Here is a 9,976-nt window from a genome sequence, read left to right on the forward strand (position 1 = left end):
ATGATTGGTGGTCAGTGCTGATGGTTATTGGTGGTCAGTGCTGATGGTTATTGGTGGTCAGTGCTGATGATTGGTGGTAAGTTCTGGTGGTTATTGGTGGTTAGTGGTAATGATTGGTGGTTAGTGGTAATGGTTGCTGGTTAGTGTTGATGATTATTGGTGGCGAGTGGTAATGATTGGTTAGTACTGATAATTGGTGGTAATGATTGACGGTTAGTGGTGACGATTTCTGGTTAGTGCTGATGATTAGTGTTGGTTAATGTGATTGGTGGTTAGTAGTAATGATTGCTGGTTAGTGCTGATTAGCTGGTTAGTGCTGATAAGTATTGGTGGTTAATGGTGGTGATGATTGGTTAGTGGTGGTTCGTGGTGGTTAGTGGTAGTGATGACTGGTGGTTAGCAGTATTCGCGATAATTCGTGGTTATTGATCGTGGTGGTCGAGATTGATGGCTTGTACTTGTTTATTCGTGGTCGGGATGATGATGATGGCAGAGGCAGCGTCATCTGCGTCTTGTGTACAAACACAAGACGCAGAGGAGGGGAGTGAGCACACTTTCTATTGCTCGCCGTGCATTTATTTACTTGGCGTCAAACAAACCCCAGCGCCTGCCTCGCCAACGACAACGCCGAGGAGGATGATGGCAGTGTAAGGAGGAGGGAGGATCAGTGGCGGCGACAGTCGTGAGTAAGTGGGAGGGGGAATGCTGGGTGGGAAAGAGGATGCTGGTAGTGGATGGGTGTTGTGGGAGGTGTGTGTGTGAGCTCAGCCAGCCGCTCGCCTCTGGATAAGCCACGTCGCTTAGCGCAGCCAATGGAGTCTCTGCCGGTAGCGCGTCACCGAGCCTTTAAACGGGCGGCGCTGCTGTTGCTAAAAAAAATGTGTTTGAGTGGATGCTTGACAGTGCCGGATTATCCGAGTAGCACAAGTAGCTACACATGTAGCTGTGGGCCCCGCGCTTTCAAGGGCCCCGCGCGAAATGCTTTCAAGCTATCCATTCCGGTTCAATGATTCTGCACTTGCTCTATTACTCTAGTACTATACCGCCTTCAACTTTTATGAACGACTGGGTGTTTAAGGTGAGCGATTTGTAGTATTATCTGGCTGTATAGCAAATGCAAAATAATACAATGACTTTACTATGGAAGTAAAAAAGTTTTTTGTGTTTTAATATTCATGTGTTTATTTTTTATTTAGGACCCCTTTATGATATATGCTACAGGCCCTGCACTAGCTTAATCCGGTAGCTTGGGCTACCGAGGAACAGCCTCACTGTTGTCTCCCCTCCCGCCCCGTACCTCCGATTAGCACGGTTGGCTACATACGGTGCGAAAGAAGTTCAATATACAGGTACATTCATGCGCTGAGTCCTGTGACCCCTTTTTTCAAGAGGGTCCTGCCAACGTTTTCACACTTGCTGTGTGCATTTCCGATAGTAATTTTCGGTTATAATTTTTCAGATTGTAAACATTTGCACCATGCCTCAATGAGTCCCGGGATATATTTTTTTCTTTTCAGGAGGGTCCTTGTCAGGGTTTTTCTCAGCGGGGTCGGGGGGGTGATGTAGTAAATTTGCGGGGTAATTTTTCAAGCGTGCAAAATTTTTGACAACATGATGCCGGCACGCACTCTCGCGAATGCCGTCAAAGGGATCTGTTAAGGTCCACACCGTGCAGCAAGACGGCGTGCGGATTTTCACGTTCGATGGATGCACCCGCAGTATTAACCAGGGCGGCCGCTGAAAATCTAAACCGTGTGAACCTCTGCAACGTCGCGGCAGGTGGCGAATTAGAGATTGTTCCCAAACTGGGGCCAAATCGGGGCAGCAGCAACAACCGCGCAAAAAAACTGGGCACTGAAAAGAACATTATTGGGTCTCCGCTTAATAAGGGGCATGCATTTGCATATATACACATATATATACAACTCTGCCACTTGAATCAAGAACATTGGCTTCCAGCGTAACGATTATGTTTTAGGATAATCGCTTTAAATGTTTAAAGGGCCATTGCCTGAAGTCTATCGTGTATCTATTATTGATTTATATTTTATATACGTTCCCGTGTTTACTTATTATTTATTTACTTTCCTGTGGACCACTTGTAACGCAATGGTATCTATTTTAGGAATGCAGTCACGTTTTTTGTGTCCCATACAGCCCCAGCCGTGGTGCTCAACCTTAAAGTCTCATGTCCGAAAATGGAAACTACAATAACTCCAGTCCTGTGTTGTCTCGTGAAGGTTGACAGTAACTGCCTCTACCATCTGGCGACCAAACTGCATTGGGTTGACGAGATGGGTGAGGCTTTAGCAGTAGCTGGGCGAATATCTAGAATGTTAACACCCATCCATAATCTTGCCACAACAGGCCACGAGTTTCGGCATGCTTGCTTGATTGTACTTTGCGTGGGAGTTCAAGGTCAAGAGGTTACGGGGAGGTAATCGTGGCCAATGCCGATCGTGCCACAGCACCTCAATAACGCTTCCTTCCTCTAGCGACCCACAGTTGTGACAAAGTCAAGGCCGCACATTCAAGCACAGGCACTTACGGTCCCGTCATCACCAATGAGACTAGCCCAGTCTCAACAAGAGTTCTCACCAAGTTCAACATAATAAACTCGAACGAGGTCTTCCTAATGGGTAACACTGTAATACCGGTCTTGTTAACCACCTTGCTGCATCCTGTACATGGTGCCCCAATCATCACAACCTCTTTCACGACGATAACATTTTCCCACCACGTGCCATTCAAAGGTTGCTCACCCAATCCTTATATGACATTCCTAGTCTCAACATCATGCACCATTTACTCAAAGGCTACCTTACAGCTACTCTAATTATTTGTGTAAAAGGTCGTCCATCAAAGCAATGCGATCCAATGGAATTGTTCCAGTGAATTACGCCCAAATGAAAAGTTCACCTCGGTCTGGAGAGGGGGTTATAAATTCCCATATTGGGTAGGATCTAGCGTCCGGTATTACAAGTGGGCCGACAAAAATGTTATTGTTGTTCACGTCACTGATTCTACAGAGCATCGAAGGCATTTTGATTTGTGAATTTTTACCCATTTTCAAAAGTGTGTTGATTTCAATCTTGATTAGAAGCTTTCGTGACTGCAGAAATCCATACTCTTTGGTTCTTTCGGTAAAGTCACGTAGGTAGAAATAAAATCAAACAAATCACGACGTTTCGATCGCAACACAAGCAACCTTCATCAGGTGAGACAACCACAGCTAGAACACTGCTGAAGTGGCCCACCTGATGAAGATTGCTTGTGTTGCGATCGAAACGTCGTGATTTGTTTGATTTGATTTCTACCTACGTGACCTTACCGAAAGGACCAAAGAGTGTGTTGATTTCATTTAGGCCTTTTTCCAGGTTGTTTTGACATAGCTTCGCTTTACTCTTACTGATAGTAACCTCCTGGTTATACCAACCCACATGGGATTATTATGTCCGTCCGTCCGTCGTGCATCCAAAAATGGGAGGGGTGGGGAGGGGCTGGGTGGGGAGGGTGAGGAGGGGCTGGGTGTGGAGGGGGCTGGTGACCCCGTGGTGCCCTTATAAAACTCAACGTTTAACCTACTCACGCCGGCTTGTGCCCGCCCTCACAGTCGGGCATATTTGCGGAAAACACCACGCCGCCGTTGACCCTGGCCATCGATCGAGCAACCCAACGTTCCTACCAGCTCCCTCCGCAGGAATGTGTTTGTGCAGTCGATTTGTTTCGTTGCGTTAGCTTTGTACGTCAGGCTTCCAATGCACTCCATTTGACAGCCATCTCGGTCGTCAGTGAACCCATAACACCTGGGTCTAACCTGGAACCTCCGGCCAGCGAGCCGTCGAGACATCACCCCACGTGACCTCGATGTACACCTAGTCTGGTACACGAGCTGCGATGTCACCGCGACTTTACTGGACACACGTCGACTGGACATCTGTGAAAAAGAGCTGCATAGCTCATTGGATTCGTCCTCCTCCAGTCTAAGTAAATATTCTGACTTCGTCGGGAATGGTGGCCTTTGTTGTTCTCTGTGCTTTTGGGTTGTACCGCGTGCTGTTCAGCATTGTCTGACGTTTCACTGCACGTCTGGAAGCTTCATCAGGTACGGGATATTCACAACAAACAATGCACAACCCGAAGACACATCAAGGGAGCTAAACAGCACAAACCTCGAAAACAATACTTTGTTGCTATTACACTTTATTTGCGGTCAATTTGGGGTAAATGTTGACCCAGTCACCCTTGCAAAATATACTCAACGTCTCAATGAGTTATAAGCTGTTAAAACAAAACATATCCATCAAAAGCTCCAATAGCAAGCGCAGTTAGACAAGTCATTCTGCACACAGCAACGGGGCGTCGACGTTTAGCGTGGTTCGTTTTTTTATCGTAAAATATCTACAGCGCTGCTGAGAGAATCCACAAACAATGCACCACACACGGAGCTCCCGGGCCATCACACGGCGTAACACTTCCATCCTTTACAAGAAAGACTTGAACGAACAAAGAACACGAATTTTGTGCATGCTAGCCCTAATGCAATTGCTAAGCTCATGCACATGCTAGCCGAATTAACATGGCTAGCCTGATGAACCTGGCGAGTCTAATCAACATGCTAGTCTAATGAACATGCTAACCTCATGAACATGGCTAACCTAACGAGTTGATGAGTTAATGATGACGTTACCCTGCTGATGCTCTATTTAAGACCGGTAGCCAAAGCAGAGCCTCACCATTCTGGCGAATTGTCCGATGATGCTGGATGCAATTATCAGCGAAACGTCGTACTCAAAAATTGTAAATGTTGTGGTTTCACGCTTCAACACACCGGTGGGCTAAAGCAGTGAACTATTTGTCTTTTGTCAACGTGACACTTTTTTTGCTGATTGGCCGTGTCGGGTGGTGGAGGGTTACGACACATTCATAAATAACGCGATCTAAACCCAAAAACGTTGATTATGACTAATGATCATGCTTGCCTAATGAACATGGCAAACCTAACGAACACGGCTAGCCTAATGACGGTGATGCAGTCACTTTCTATGTTTAACTCTACATTTTAAATGCATAGCACTCTAAACCCCGTTTTCATGTAATGACGATTGGCGTCAAGATCGTTTAACAAAATATCAACCAACGTAGGGCCCCCGTGTCAATTCCGCTGCTGGACGAAGGCCTCCCAATGATTGTCGGTCACGAGGTTATCTGACCATACCCCCCCACCCACACACCCCTTTCCAACAGACAAGTGTGGACGAAATTGGGGAGAGGACGGCACCAGGACAAGGTTTGAGATATCGCTCTCCACACTGACGTCAGCCGGGGGTCCGGGGGTTGCACTCACGATTGCCTGGTTCATCATGCGGCCTGTATTTTACAATACAGCAACTTCACAATGTAAGTACACTTGGGTTATCCTGTTCAACTCTGCAATTTAATCTGTTGCACTAGAAACCTCGGTTTTTGGATGCATTTTTTCCTATCCAGGTCTCCCTGCAAAAATAGACTGAACTAAATTAGCTCTTACTTGGGTTTTCAAATAAAGGACATGGAATGAAACATTTTTGTTTCGTTTTTTTTTTACATTTGCTCCACACCGTTTCGCTCGTGCATGGAGATTTACTGTAAACATCGGTTAATGCGCACGCAAGCCTGACCAGGTATTCGCGGCTCTTATATCCGATACAGCCCAACCCTGCACCGCACCGCACCCCAATGACGATGTCCTACGCAAGTTGGGTGACTCACAGACGCACACAAGACACACGCGCGCGCGCACACACACACACAGCAAGACAAACCAGTCCTTTGTTTTGACGTCAGACGTCAAATTCGTTGTAATGCAAACGCAGTCATGCATTATGGTTACAGGGCAATGGATCAACAGTGACTCCGGGTCACCAGTGACTGCAGAAGGAAAACAATAAACCACGCACGTTATAATTAATTATTTTTTTTCACTTATTGTAGAATTTCGCAGCTCCGATGATTAAATAAGAAAGTCAGTTTGATTGACATGAGACAAATACCCTTTGCGGGGCACGTATAATGAGGTGAGAGGGTGGTTAAAGGGTCAGAGTCGGCGCTGCTGAGATCACGGCTTAGAATCCGGGTCTCAGCCGCGCTTGTTTAAACCGGGCTCCCATGTGTGGCGAGTTAATGGTCTCAGTCCGGTCAAAGAATGACTGCACAAAAAACAGAATCCCGTAGACTTACAGAGACCCATTGATTTACTTAATAGACTGACCCATAGGCTCGCATCGAAACCCAGACTCGCGTATAGGAGATCCAGACTCACATAGACCGAGTGGTGATTAAACTGGGCTCTCACGTGCAGCGAATTGGTGGTCTCCGCCCGGTTACCAGTAACTACACAATATACCTCATCGTATGAATTTAGTGTGTTGCACTTAAGTTAGATACATTTCATCTCAGCTCATTTAAAGATTGCTTAAACTACCACGCAAAGAACATGTTTCTGTAGCAGTGTAACCACCACGGCATCAATAAGGTTGAATGGAAATCAGTTCCGTGACATCGTATTACACGATATGCAAAAACGTGTACAAAGCACAAAGCCTCTGTGGGTGCATTATGCAAAAATAATCGTCAGTTCCTGAAAGATTGCATTGCGGTCCTCTTGTCTTTGGTTACCATCAAGATCATTTTGAGGAAATGTGGCCGACTATCTGCAGTGATATACAGATAGACAATTGTGCATGGGTTATATTCTTATTGGGACAATGCTTACTGCTGCAGGGTCTGCCTGTGGATACCATGCATCGGAGTTTCACACTGCCACACTATGGTGCCCATTCTTTTGGCTGATGCCAAACATGATCACACCTGTTACACCACGAGAATCCGATTCTTGTGATAGGGTTTTCTCGACATTTACAGATTTGAGTTGAGAACGTTTTACACGAGCCAATCTCGGGACGTGTGGCGCCGAATGGATTATTAAGACTCGAGACATGGTGTCGATAGTACGTTTGAAACAAAACGGGGAAAGAGATGAAAACATTTTTAAAATAAGAGGTTCCACGAGTGTCGAGGCAACCTGTGACATCAGAAGCATTGACATCTTCACGGGCCATATGACATAAGGTGCAAATAACAAAAACGCAAAACACCCATTAATAACACGACCTTAAATAGGGGCCTCTATTTGCTATTAAGGGGCATTACCCAAAACATTGCCTATCTAATACTTTTATTTTTAAGGCAAATATTTTTTACGAACCTGTTAAGAGTTGTATTTGTGCTTGTGCACGACTGTCAACACGGAAGCATGAACAAAATGTATGTCACAGGGTGGTTCACCGCTTGCTTTGAGTTCTGAATGAACATTGAGGCAGAGGATGGCATGCGAAGTGCAGTAACTCGCGTGTGGATAAAAATAGGATGCTTGAAGCAATCTTAGAGAAATGGTTCTGATATCACCTTCTGCAAGCCGTTTTCTAAACACCCGGGTGATGCACTGCTCACTGAAGAGCTCCACACTGACACTCAGGTCTCATATCATGAAGCAGACTGCACGGTTGGAATATAATTTGGTGAGAACATAAAAAAAACCCAACGATTCTGCTCACCGGCACAGCCACGAGGCTCAAAACACGACTTGCCCTTGTCACAAATTCTTCACGAAGCGGCTTCGTCAGCCAAACGCATCTGAAAAACGATGACTACGAAAGTTGTCCTGGGCACGCGGCGGTTTGTGTCATTTCGACTTGCCCCCGAGGGTAGGTGGCAGGAATGACGTTCTGAATCGCAAAGTTTGAGATGAATGTGGTGGCGGCGTGAGTTGGCGGCACGTGCAAGTAAACTCAGCCGGTTTCTATGGGCGCACTCGCCCATTGGCGACTTCAACTCGCAACACAGATGCCGCTCAACAGAGGAAAGCTTTACTTAGAAGGGAGGTGCTGTTTTGGAAAACTGACAATTACTTGTGAGTGCATGTTTGTATATGCTAAAAGATTGTTTACAGCTTTTGGTTATACCCAGCCAATAGAAGAAGCTGGTAGACCACATTTCCTTTGTGGTGGCGTTTGTATACCCAGGCATTGTAATGAATGAATCCATGTTCTATTCATGCCAATAATTGAAACAAATCATACACATAGATGCAGTTGTGATTGAGTGATATTATTTTTGATCATGGGGACTAGATGTTAAGTATGAAGACGTAAAGCGATGTAGAACTTTAGACTTACCTTTCTTTATGAGAAAACAAAAATCAGGTTAGGGTTGTAACATTTTGGGGAATCAAATAAAAAAAGAAAATCTATGACTGGAGTACTATATAATTTTTTGCATATTTTACCACATAAGGGCCACCGAGCTATTTTTATATTTTTCCAGAAGCGACCTGGCTATGACAAATGATACGAAGTGGGTTCAACGAAGTGACTTATGTGGATATTTATAGCATCCAAGTACTCTAAATGCACGTTGATTCTAAATGTGGAGAAAAACCAGGACCCAGAGAAAAATCCACACGACCACGGGGAGAACATGCAAACCCCATATATACAGGCGTCAGGGTCACGATCAAACCCATGACCTCGTGTATACCAGGCGAGGCAGTTAACATCTCGCCTTTCTAGACCATCGATATAATTTACACCAGTCAGTTAGTCATCAATATGAATATATCGTCGACATAGGATGAACAGAGAGGGCAGCTGCTGCCACCAACATTTGGATACGTGCCAAGTCATACTGTGCTCCCTTAATAGCATTTATGAGCCCGTACTTTGCTACTCTGAGGGCCCCCCCCCGCCATGGCTAAATGCAAAACCCACCTCCCACTTGCAAAATCGTTCCCCAGTGCTCAATATATATTTAGTCTGATTATGTGACTTGTGAATGTGGCGAGTGGCCGAGAGGTAAAACCTGGGAGCGTGACGGCGGTCCCCAGCTTCCTACCCACCGTGGTCACAATCACAGCCCTCATCAGCGCCACGATCATCACAGAGCAGTGGCTCACCTGATTGGAATTCCAAAATTAGCCCAGGGATGATGCGCTCAACTCCTCGCTTATTAATTACAGTCAACAGTTTTCGACTGCAACTCCTAGGAGATGTATATTCAATTAAAGCCGCACGTTACGGCTGCAAAACTACCTGGGCTCGACTTACATTTAAATCAAAAGCCAGTGTCTTTATGCCCAAAGGAGTTTCAGGGTGTGGCTTAAATATACCAAAGCTTAGTTTGCCAAAGGCAATGTTTTTCTTAACTTAATTGCTGTCGGTAATACCTGCAATTTGGATAACAACCAGCACATTGTGAACCACTAAGACCCACATGAAGGCTTGCTAATACCACAATATCAACTCTGCCTGAAACTCACATTGTAATTAGGTAGCTCACGGCTTCAAGAATAACAAGGCGGTATGAGGAATGAAATTGTTGACCGTTCAAGTGCCCAAACCTTCAGGTCTAAATCCTCATGTCAGATGAAAAGCACTTTATCCACAAGGTTTTTTTTTGGCTTAGGTCGCGTAAACATAAATGTGTAGTTTAACCCGCCACCACCCGACACAGCCAATTAGTAAGATTTGTCACGTAAACAAAACATGGCAATTCATTACCAGTTCAGCAAACCGGTGTGTTGGAGAGTGAACCCACAGCATTCACAATTCGAGTACGACGTTTCGCTGGTAATTACAATCAGCCTCAGCAGGCGAGTTTAACAAAATGCTTATATTTACACGATATAACCCCCAAAAAAGTCCTTTATTGTGGATATTTTAGCGAAAGCCTACATGTTAAACTAAAAAGCTCTTTGTTTTCCAGCATAAAACACTTTGACGGCTTTCGTAAACCTTCGGTAATGAAGACGATAAATGCATGCACAGCACTCAACTCATTACCATCCAGTAGTGCCATGGATGGCCACGAAACCCATGCTCTTAAAATGGAAAAGCTGCACTTAATAAGTCATTGTGCACAGCGTATGACCCGTACGGCA

This window comes from Lampetra planeri, chromosome 8 (assembly GCF_965212315.1).
Source record: "Lampetra planeri chromosome 8, kcLamPlan1.2.h2, whole genome shotgun sequence".
In the NCBI taxonomy this organism is placed as follows: domain Eukaryota; kingdom Metazoa; phylum Chordata; class Hyperoartia; order Petromyzontiformes; family Petromyzontidae; genus Lampetra; species Lampetra planeri.